General features: G+C 34.2%; 1 protein-coding gene across 6 annotated transcripts in view; it reads right to left on the bottom strand.

Moving 5' to 3' along the window:
- Positions 1-12,759, bottom strand: part of LOC119077955 (amyloid beta A4 precursor protein-binding family B member 1-interacting protein) — a 137,496-nt gene that overhangs the window by 14,449 nt on the left and 110,288 nt on the right. The gene's annotated exons all lie outside the window — the stretch shown is intronic.

Here is a 12,759-nt window from a genome sequence, read left to right as displayed (position 1 = left end):
ACAATTTCTCTTACGCTGCCACATACACGTTGTATATGGCGGAGGGGTTTTGACGAAATTTCTCTGTGCAAACATTCTATAAACGGGTAAAAAAGCGTTCATCAGCGAACACTTTCAGACTGCAGTTCGGATTTATTGAGTTTATAGTAAAAATAGTCGCGTACAACAGCCATTGTTTGTTGTTGTTGCTTTTTTTACGTTTCGCCGTGGATCGTAAATTGTATTATAGTAGAAAAGGATGAATCACGTGTGCATTCACATATACATCTGGCCGATTGATATGGCGCAAGAGTTCACCGTGAAAGTATAAAGTTAATGACCTTAAACAACTCTGGATGTATAGATTTCCCGAGGGGGTGTTTGTGTTTTAGTCGGATGTATAACAGGTCTATGGTTCCGAGATGCAAAATTATGATTTCAATTAAAAGCGAAAATCCACAAAGGATTCATGAATAATATAGTGGTAATGCTGGAATAGGATTACGACGTGTTATTCCACTAAGCATTTGTTCAAAATTGCATTTTCTCTTTAAGATGTTAAAGTTCATTCAAAATCGCAGAGAACTGCAGGTCTTATTACTGAGTCTTATACGACTGAAAGCAGGGACTCTTTTCACAAGAAATCATTTCCCTTTATTAAGATTTTCGTTTTTGGAAAGATAATTGACGAAAGCTAATCTTTTCCTCTTTAATGATGACAGTTAGACAACTTAAGAAGAAACGGCTAGACATCTGTTTTCGACAACGACGCGCAAAATGAGTAATGAGGTCTGGCTAGTGTTACCTATTCTTGCAAAAAGTATGTTCAAACAAATGAAGTACTAGATTTTGAAACAAATTCTTAGCAGCCCTTTAATCGAATGAAATACCAGGACCAGTTGCGTTACACTTTCACTTTATTTATGACCAATACATGCAAAGCCTACAAAAAATGGCTCATAATCTGTTATCGACAACGAGGCCAAAACGAGTAATGAACTATGTTCCTCTTATAGCAACACTTCTGTACCCAAGTGAAACTAGGTGAATTCAAGTGAAGCTAGTACAGAAGTATGTTCAATCAAATGAAGTACAAGATTTTGAATCAAACCTTACTTTAAACAAATGAAGTACCAGATTTATTACTTATACGCTTACAGTTTCTCAAAAGATGCAAGAATTAAAAATCAAATGCAAATATTTCCACCGAAAATAGTTCCTGGATGTTACGGCAAAATGTGTATATATACCTATTTGTATCACTGCTGACAACAAACATGCAAATTGATTCATTAAAACTATGAACTATATGCAAAGTTCGGATTGCATTCGAGCACCACACCATAGAGCTGCACATTATTACCGCATTATTATTTCGTAGAAAAAAGTTTTCCTATCAACAAAAGAGCTTTTATTATAATCATCCAAACATTGGATGGGTGGGTGGATATTATATACGTATATGTTATGGGTAGTATAGAATAGTTGTTTTCGGTTATAAAAGCACAAAATGAGAGCATAATAATGTGTGATATGCTGTAACGATTTCATATTCGTGAAAAACATATAATTTTTCGAAAATATTGCTCATAGAAGTGCTCATTAAGAGCTGGTTCGATAGTATTCAAAAGCCATTTCAATGGTAAACTTATTCCCGATATTATAACCGAAAATAATAGCAAACATTGATAGTGAATGGAAATGGGTTTTCGATAAAAAAAAATCATACAATTTTTGCAGGGAAATGAAGCATAAAAATTTAGAAAAATAATAATTTTACACTGAACTCTAGAGTCCATTGACGCTTTTCGACATAAATTTTTAATTACAAAAATATTACCATTTTTTGCGTCGGCTCTTCAATATTACGAAAAGAGGCTCTTAAAATCCACATCAATCTATCAAACACAAAAGCGATTCCAATGCATAAAGCACATAAAAATCGCCCATAATGCCACTGGCTTACTGCCAACATTCGTATAATATATCATTGCACTTATCACAACATTCAGACGAGCGACGTTTCTCCGAGATGATCTATATAATCTATCTATTCATCTATATGCACTTATGCTAAATTAATGATTACAAACGAAAATGTTTTTGATCTCATTTCTCCAGAAATTGAATCTTAAATGAGTTATTTGCGTTGGCACCAATTTCTGTTCCTATATTAAATTGCCAAAAGACGATACCTCCTCTGTACGAATGCAAAAAGAAACCGCAGAGTCAAAGATAGAAAAAACGATTCCGTATTATATACAATGGCTGGTGGATGGTTGGGTAAAATGTGTAAATTGATGGAGAGACAAAAAAAAGATTGTTGGCGTAGAATTGTTCTCAATTGACTGAACAATCAAATCCAAAAAGTGTTTTGTAACGATTTTATCGGAGTCACGCGTAGCGGAGAGAATAACAGCAAATGTTGTTATGCATAGAGCTCTTTACACTAAACTAGGACATATCTGAATAGAATGTCACTATTTTTTGACATAAATGTACTCGGGAAAGGTTACTATCGGTCTCAGGTTAGATTAACACATACCTGAACTCGATACGAAACTGATATAGTTATTGGATCTGGCCGATAAGACTTGAAACCAAAGAATGGATAGAAATTAAAGCTTCACTCGCTGCGCTCGAGAGAGGCAAAAAATGGGGATTTACAGAGCTCATTCGATTTACATTTTCGTTTCACTTCAAAATTTTACTTTTGTAGTCTTCGGAGTACAATTGCAATTTAAAAGTGAAAAGCAAATTTGGTGGAAGAATTAATTGTGTTAGATCAGAAACATTACCGACAAAAGCATATCAATTTTGTCGTAACAATCGTATACACACATAAATAACCTACACTCAACTGAAAATTCGTTTCCCAATTTTTCTTTCAATATTTTTGGTGTTACTTAAACCGTTTGTGATAATGCTTATCGGAGCCAAGTTTAACTACCGCAAATATAGAACTGATAAACCATAAATTAACGACCGTTTATTGAGGTTAGTTACACGAAATTGTGTCTGATTTAGATCCATTTTACGTGTGTGTTTCTGAATTCCATTTTTTCAAAAGTAAATTTTGTTTGTCAAATGTGAGTCAATTCAATTATGGAATGGAAACACATTGAAAATCGGTTTCCATTGATGTTATTTCCCTTTGATGGTCAGAATGATTGTGGGTGCTTTTCTCTGTCGCACCACACCCACCACATATTCCATCGGATTTTCATTTTCCGATTGTAGTAAATTGAATTTAGTGAGAAAAGTTGTGTAACCTTTAAGAAAAACAGAAGGTAAATGTTTATCGACATCAGGTTGATTTTTATTTATGTTCCCGTTCTCAGGTTCTATGTGCTGTTTTGTAAACATAGTTTACCAATCGAATGTTATGTGTTTTGTAGTATAAATATAACGCATTTTCGATTGAAGGGGTGATTGATATCCTTTGATAAATTCGTTCTTTTTTTCTGGTTCTATTTGATTTGGATTATTCAACATTTTGTACATAGGATGAAAAAGGTATAAAGAAGTAAAAAAGAAGAAAAAAAATTGTTGTTTTAGGACAAAATTGCGTGTTGCTGTAGTACACTATGTAACCATAGGATCAAGGATTTATTCCAATAAAATATTTGATTTATGGTTTGTTTGTGTTCAACGAAGCAGAATGAACAAAAAAATGGAAAAGGAAATGAAATCTCACCTAACTCTTTATGGATGACCATGGTGATGATGACTACTACACTTCTTCTATGTTATAGTCTATGATGTTTAAAGTTTAAATCAAGTCAAGTTTAAATAATAAAATAAAATTGACACGCAAAATGGCTGTTTTGTATTGACTATTCCCACGACAACATCGTGCTACCCATTCGAAAGGTTAATCTCGGAAATTATCTCCAAATTTGTTTATTATTATTTCACTGAAAGTTTTGTTTCCCATCTAATCGATCAATTTTTCTTTTATGAAAACTTTGGGTGTAAACATTTCCCGAAGAAGGAATTCCCTGCGGCACTGTATTTTCCACTTACGTTTGCTTGTTCAAGAGGTTGTTGGGGTTGGAAAAGTTTCATAATCAAGTCAAACTGATTTAAACTTTGTGCTAATTTTATGGTGTAAGATTTGGAGCAATAAAAAACATTGGCAAACAAAAGATTTTCGGTTCGAAGTCACTTTGTATGTGTAATCATGGTCAACCGCAAGGTCTATGTTGAACATTTACTTTGTATGCCACAGAGTAGAGTTTTGCGAAGGAATTTTTCCTCATGTTGTTATCAGCATACAGCGTTTGTGAGATAAAACTATCGTTGAAGGTTGACAGGAAACCACTACTGGAAAGAATGTTTAAAAATAAATGGAATTTTTAGAAGTAGAGTGGAATTTTGGCGAATTTTATTAACTAGCAGATGCTGTAGTCGTAGCATTACATCTTTTTTTTTTGGAATGTAACAAACCTGTGACTAAGTTGGATGCTTGATCTACTGAATTGTGGACTTGAAACTTGTGGGATGCATATGTGATTGGGATTAATAATTGACTGTGACTAATATGTGATTGGGACTAATATGTGTGATTGGGACTAATATGTGTGATTGGGACTAATATGCCATTGGGACTAATATGTGATCGGGAATCGGGACTAATATGTGATCGAGGAGTAATTTCATAGTAATGTTCATCTGGGATGCTACAAAAATTGAAAATCTAGACTTGAAACTTGTGGGATGCATATGTGATTGGGATAATAATTGACTGTGACTAATATGTGATTGGGACTAATATGTGTGGTGGGGACTATTATGCCATTGGGACTAATATGCCATTGGGACTAATATGCCATTGGGACTAATATGCCATTGGGACTAATATGCCATTGGGACTAATATGCCATTGGGACTAATATGTCATTGGGACTAATATGTGATCGGGAATCGGGACTAATATGTGATCGAGGAGTAATTTCATAGTAATGTTCAACTGGGATGCTACAAAAATTGAAAATCTAGACTTGAAACTTGTGGGATGCATATGTGATTGGGATAATAATTGACTGTGACTAATATGTGATTGGGACTAATATGTGTGGTGGGGACTATTATGCCATTGGGACTAATATGCCATTGGGACTAATATGCCATTGGGACTAATATGTGATCGGGAATCGGGACTAATATGTGATCGAGGAGTAATTTCATAGTAATGTTCAACTGGGATGCTACAAAAATTCAAAATCTAGACTTTGTTTATGAGTTGCTGTAGCTCGAAAACATTTAAGAAGAAGACAAAGTCGTAGGACGCCTGGAAAGACTTTAAAATCGCGGTTCCCACGTTGTATGTTCAGAAATTAAATGGATTTCCCCCTAGACTAATATGTGAATGGGACTAATATGTAATTGGGACTAATATATTATGGGATTGGGACTAATATGTGATCACAGGAGCTGACACATCATTCATCGTTCTGCAAAACAACTAATGTCCAGTATCAATCAACCTTCAAGCATTGGTGTCCAAACCTCGCTGGACTCTAGAAGTCGACACCCCTATATGGAATGGGTCTAATATGTTACGGAACTTATATGTGGATGGGACTAACATGTGGGTCAATTGGTTTCTTAGTCCTTTAAACCTCCACGATCGTGCAAAGAACTTGAGCCAACCGAACCGTTTAGAATCACACTCATTAGTATCATTTGCTTCAGCAAATTGTCGCGTAAACGATTTTCCCAATCATATCGCCATCTGAAACAATAATCATAAAATCACTGCGCAATTGTTGTTACGAGTTATTGACTTTATGTTTGGTTGAAATGCGATATTGAATATGAAATCGATCCAATTTATTAATGTTCCATTCAACTGGTTCATAACAGTGTGAATGGCTCCGAATAATACGCATTTTATTCGTCACACCAGTTTCCGATTACAACACAATTTTCTGTAAATTCATTGGGTCATAGGACTGAATGTTTACAAGCTATATAGCTCATAAAAGCGAAACACTTAAAAATTCGTAAGTATATTTCAATATGCTGCATTTCCAGAAACGTACGAACATAAAACCGAATCTTTTTTGTGCATCCATCCAGACATATATTGTCGATACAATAAAACCAACATCCGGAACGACCAGATTGTCTTTAATATACAAAATATTAATTAATCCATTCTCTCTGGTAAATTTCTATGTGTATCTTATACCAGTGATCTGAATATACATAAAACGATCAAAGAGAGACTTTTATTTGTTAAAATATTAATTTGATACAAAACAACATGGGCAATTTGATGTCACATTTAATCGTAAAACATAAATATCTGAAGCATAAAAAAGGAGAAGAAGAAGAAGAAGAAGATAAAAGTGTACAACCAACAAGAGTGTTACAACAATAAACATATGTTGCGTCTGCGATTGTTTTGCAGCGAATGTAGAATAATATCCTTGTCTTGTAAAGCCGCACCGTCTATATAAATAGAGACGACGTTCTTAAGTAACATTTGATTCACCGTATAAGACATATAAGTACATTGCAGCACACGTATGGAAACGTTATGCCTTTTTTCTTAAAAGAATATCTATCGAAAGAATAAAATGAAAGGAAAAGATGAAAAACTCATCCGGCATTATTGAATTTTGTTATACATTTCGACATAACAACAATTCAAAGTGTTTCCGTTTTTATAGTTCTATTGATAAAAGAAAAACTGATATCAAAATGTGTATGTGTGTTTGCATGATGTCGATTACGTAGAGGAATTGTTATGTCTTTAAGATGTTTTCATTGAGAAACATATGTAAAGTACGGCATTGAATCGTTTGTTATGTTTCAACAGAGAAGAAAAAAAATAAATTTCCGATTGTTATGATTCCGTAAACGTTTTATACCGCTTCGCTGTCTTGTTTCCCTTATTCCCTTGAGTGAAAGTCATGGTCTTACGACAGAAAATCAAATTGAAATGTCCGTAACGATAAGTTCCCACGTTAACCTAGGGTCTTACCTAATTTCCAAGATTTTTGTTTTAATCGACGAAGAATGAAATTCTTGAGACTGAGTCCGTAGATAGATAATATTTAAGATAGTAGTTGGAAGTGATTTCCTTCCTGTTACTTGAGTAATTCTTACCCGATTTCTAAAATCTTTGCTTGAGTCGACGAAAAATTTAGTACTTGAGGTTGAGATCACATTGAAGTAGCGAAATGAGAGTTATTTTACGAATGACTTCTTTTTCGTTACACCGTTGCGTATTACAGAAAAAATAAAGGTTTCGACCTTCCACCACGATTAGAAGACGAAAAAAATGTCAAGTCAATGTACCCGACCCACCCGAATGATGGAGCGTGGTATATATAAATACGCAAATGATTTTGTTGATTCGAACAAGAACATAATCGACAAGATGATGCTTTAAATGCGCACGATGCGAGCGACGTGATTTCCATAATTTGAATTTTATTATTTTCAATAGAAAGACGACTATGGAATTCGGAATTACTTTAAAGATGGGGGAAAAAAATTCTTTTTCCTCACCCTAAACGAAGAATTTTTAAAATCCTTAACAACAAGTAACATACGACGTGCTAAATTGATATTTATCAGGTTTTTAAACCAAAAATTTAGAGACATTTCTAAGCATGACAAATTGACGAGTCGGTGAGGTTTAGCTGACTTTGGAAATTTTCAAATTAAAAATGTCAAAGGAATGAACCATTCAAATGGTAATTGCAATGTCGTCGTAATGGTAGCTTTATTTGTCGTCGAGTTTCAATTCCTGTTAGATTTGAGTGTGGAGGATTTAAAGGAATAGTTACAGGAGTTATAGCACTCAGAAGTTTTCAAGAAGTTACAATCTGCGAGACGTTTAAACTCTCAAAGATTCTTAAATTTATAGATTTTTGATTACTTTCGGTAGAAAAGCTCCGGCTAAATGAGTTGTAACGATTTCGTAAACTCATGCATACGATGAGTCATCTGCTATCAACAACTACGAATAAAATAAATAAGCAGATCCAGCTAGTGTCTCTTATCTATTTGAATACATGTTTAAACAAATGAAGTAAAAGATTCTGATTCAAACGGTAGGTGGTGTATGAAACAAAAGAAGTAGCAGATTTAATGATAACATCGCGGTGTACCGTTTGTGAGGAATTAACTAAGTTACGGTTATAGAAATCACGAAACCCCAAGTGCAATCAATTTTATTCTTTAAATTTCTTAAACAAAATGCCGTGAAATAATTAAAAATTAGGAAATTATAGCTCGGGGAAAATTAATTACAACGAGTTATAATGCACCGCCTAACGTGTACACAAACAATTTCCCGAATCCTGGAAATAATTTATGCTCAACTCTGAACGAACACGCAATGTACATCCATTAAATTGCATTAGAGGGGGTAATATTTAATCAATTTAACACTCTAATGAATGGGCCTTCTGAATACTTATTATCCTCTGCACACACAAAGAGCCAACCTAATGTCGACATTTTGATGAGATGAGGACACGACACACATTTCTCTGTAACACTGCGACCATCTGTAAAATTGTGTAGGATGAAGGTGTGAAGAGCCAATATAAAAATACAGTTTTGTGAGACATATTTTTACGATAGTTTTTACAACAGTGACCCCTTTGTGTGAGCAACATACAGTAATATGTTTGTAACATTTTGTGCATTGCCCTCATCTCATCCCCGACCCCTTGTTATTTTTGTACGGAAAAACCATTATGCTCAAATAAATCGTTAATGATTTTTCGTTGTTGTTGCACACAGTGTGGAAATAAATGAAATAAATTTGAATAGGGATCTCGCTCGTCATATTATGATAATCATAATACTGAATCATCCTCCTTGTATACAGAGTGTGAATAGATCGGAAGTGTGGAATAAGTGTGTTCCATTCGAATGTATTTGGCAGACAGAGAGGTATCGTTTTTTTTTTGAAAATGTGTTTCAGTTCAGGAAAATGGTTTATGAATGTGTAGTGTATGAGCAATAAATCAAGAAGTAATTGCATTTTATTTTCATTGAGAATTGTGTTTATGTTGGGGAATAAATTTTTTTCAGTTGTAACACCTCGGGTGACGAGGAAGCGTCGATGTGTGCTACTGTTACAGTTACTCAGACTCGGTGAATGAACGGAGATAATTCAATTTTTCTGAACTGCGAGTAAAGATTTATTTCGACGATAAATACAGTCGACGTCGGTGAAATTTAGTCAGGAATTTGCTTGAGCTGCTTTTCTCTTTATATGGATGAAATAGTTAGTCGCATGCTCGTGGTAGTAGTAAGAATGTCTGAATTTCATTGAAGTTTATTGTAATGCTTGTAACGATTGGGACTGAAGTATTAAACATCCGTACAACTATGCCATGTCGCTGGCGAGTCGCTGGTAATGCCGAGCGGGAGCAATGGATGTGTGCGAAAAAGGATATTGAAGAGTTGTATAAGATCTGAGTTGACGATACATTGGGCATTTGACGGGAGTCAGACCCTCCAATGATTCCAACGTAATCATCGAATGAACAAAATATTGCGTTCTGAGACAATGGGAGGCCATGTCCCTCTAACTTAACTATAAGCTACTACCGAGACTGTATTGGCAGAATTGCAGACATCTCAACCTGACAAATCTAAAAAATTCCGAGCTAGTCATTCGAAATTCGTCTTACGTCTGCAGAAATAAATCATATCCTCAGCCTTACAGCATTGCCAGCCACCCACTTTTTACTAGTCGCCCTTGGCAGTCCACGTCTCTCACGAAGTTCTTATTCACTTATTTCACTTGGTCCACTCCATTTCAATCTATTACAGTCATTTAATCTAACCTGGTGTAAAATATGCACCGAATATATCACAGCAAAATGCCATTTCTTTTGCGCAAACATCTACACAGAAAAGCGTCTTATCTAAATTAACTATTCAAACAATTCATTTCGGTTTTAATCTTATTCATATTTATTCAAATCTAACATTACATTTCGTTTGGCATAAGAAAAAGAAGAAAAAAAAACGTCCACGACACAGCTGCAAGTCTCCTCTAAGCATTTTATAAAGAAAATATGTTGTTGGTTCTACTAATTCATGCGCAAACATAAACTTTTTTCTTTCGTATATTATAAATGTATAACTTCGCAAAATTTTATGTGACATTTCCGGGCAAATACATATAATATTCAGATTGTAATGAGCGACGATGAAAATTGAAAAAAAAAATTTTTGACGAAATAATTCTGGAAATAATTTCATAATTTCGGTTCGAATTAAATGATACGTTTCCATTTTAATAACATTGTGGAAGGAAATTGTTAATTTAAGTTATTGTAGAAGAAGACTCGAGGTTAAGCGTATGTGGTCAAAGTCATTTTTATACATATTATTTGACTACATACCATACTACACATATTACCCTCCCTCATGACACGATTTCTGATACAAAGAACTTAACATGTCATTTAAGTGAGTATTGAGTCCGTTGAGACGTTTTGATGTTACTTTATCGATTACAAAGTTGAGGTTGAAGATTGATTACATCAGGCGATAATATGAATCGGTTAAGTGTCCGCAAACAGAATTTGTGACCAAGACATTAAAGATTATTGTCTACGAACTAGGAATTTATTTTATTGTCTGCTTCATGCGAAACTTGAACATTACACAGCAGGTATTTAAGTGAATTTTTTAACATTTTTCATAAATTTTACAGCAACACTTCTGGAAAAATGTGGGAAAAGTTGGAAAAACTTTCGAAAATATGGGAAAATTTAAGATAATAAGGGAAAAAGGTTATCCAAAATGATAGTCCACGTCAAAGTTAAAGTAAAAAATTTTTTATTTGGACAGACCGTTCAACCTTTTTTATCGATTTAATAATAAGCCAAGTTTATGAAACTAAGTAACACGACCTTAAAGTCTAACTTGTTAGATTTTTCCGAAACTCAATTACACAAGTGGTGTGCGAGGACGACTAATTTCGAAACTATTGGTGTGTTATTGAAGTTCAATAATTGAATGGAAATAACAGACATACATGTTACGTATAAAGTCAATGTTTATCGTAAAAATGGCATGTACACCAAACACCGAGCCCTATCTTCAAGGAAGCTATTTCCCCAAATTCTCCACAAATTTAAGGAGATTCAAAGTTCGTTTTTCGATTTAAAAATTTCGTTCAAAATACAGCCTGGTGTAACTTGTCGAATCATCAGCAAAACAAACTCATTTTAAAGATAAGAAAATTTCGAAATTGTGTTGATAGAGCTGAAGATAAATAGATTGGCGTTTGATCGTTTCGAAATGTTCATTGCGGACGATTCCAATTCGATTTCAATTTAAGAGTTCACTTCGAGAAATCAGAGAATTAATACGAAGCTCAAACTCAAATCCCACAGGCTTTTGTGCATTTAAGAATGAAATTAAATTTCCATTTCAGAAAATGACCCCTCAGATGAAATGATGATTAAAATTTAAATGGATCCACACCAGCCTACACATATATTATATGACAGGATGGAGAGATGTGTGTTTTTAGCCGAATGTACATTTACAAAGCCGAAATTAAATAATATATGAGAAAAAGGGCATCACATTGTTCGTGCTCAGCAAAGCGTATTCTAATTCTCTAGATGATTTCCATCACTGCGTTTCCAGTAGAATGATTTTAAAACACATTTTATATCAACACAAAAATATAAATAAAAAAAAATTATTAAATAGCAAAAAAGCCAGCAAAACAACTCGAACTGACCTCTGTATCGATGTCGATATTCTGTGTAATTTTACTTCGAAAAAAAATTGTTGGAAAAAAGTTAAAATTGCATTTAATTGCATACGATCCATTAAATGGAATTAGCACAAAATGATAAAGCAATAAAGTAGTGGCATTGATGGCTCTCTGTATGTGTGTAACTTGCCTACGGATGCAATTTAATCTCTAGCACTTTTTTTCAGTTACATAAAAATTCAATTTTTCTGTTTGATAATTCAATTTCATCTTTCGCTACATTACTCCTATATATTTACGAGAACCTAACATTTTATTACATCTGCTGTCATCCATAATTCGTGTGCATTATTATTCAATTCGGGCGTATAGCATTGGGAATGAAACATAAACTTTCCACCGAAGCTGTAGGGAGTTTCGAATTACTTTTTAGAGCTGACACACAATATATAATTATCGACATTTTGTTGACAGATTTTTTTAACATTTCATTTTGTTAAATGTACTTTCCGGGGGCGAAACGCAAACTGAACCTTTTTTTCCACACCCTAAAAGTGCATTCACGCTAAGTTTTCGTAGAGTAAATTGTGTAGGTGATGAGTGCTATTTTGTTGATTAAGTGATAGTTGGATTGTTGCGATCGACAACAGTGTCTTATTATCAGAAACTTTTTTTTCTCAATATTTCCTCAAGTTTTTGTATATCAACCCTCGCCTTCGGCTCGAGCTGCAAATGCCACACTGGGTAAAAAAAGAAGTTTCTAACAAGGACGTAGTCTACTATTCATTTTCAACTGAAATAGTACATTTCGTACCTAGGACTAAAAGTCTTTTTTAGCGTATGAGAGGTTTCAGAGCCGAAGGCGAGGTCTGGAATCGAATACGCTAAAAAAGACTTTTTGTCCGTGATACGAATAGTACTTTCCATATCCGACAGAGTGTGACGAAGTCCTAGGTATGAAAAACAACTTTGCGGAGCCTAGATGTTTATTGATAATCCAATAAGTTCTCGTACGGCAGCTGTCCGTTTCTGGTAAAATTAAATGTTTTAAATAAGGTTCA

This window comes from Bradysia coprophila, unplaced genomic scaffold, assembly GCF_014529535.1.
Source record: "Bradysia coprophila strain Holo2 unplaced genomic scaffold, BU_Bcop_v1 contig_24, whole genome shotgun sequence".
Taxonomy (NCBI): domain Eukaryota; kingdom Metazoa; phylum Arthropoda; class Insecta; order Diptera; family Sciaridae; genus Bradysia; species Bradysia coprophila.
The sequence above is the reverse complement of the archived record's forward strand: the minus strand, read 5'-3'. Positions and strand labels throughout refer to the sequence as shown.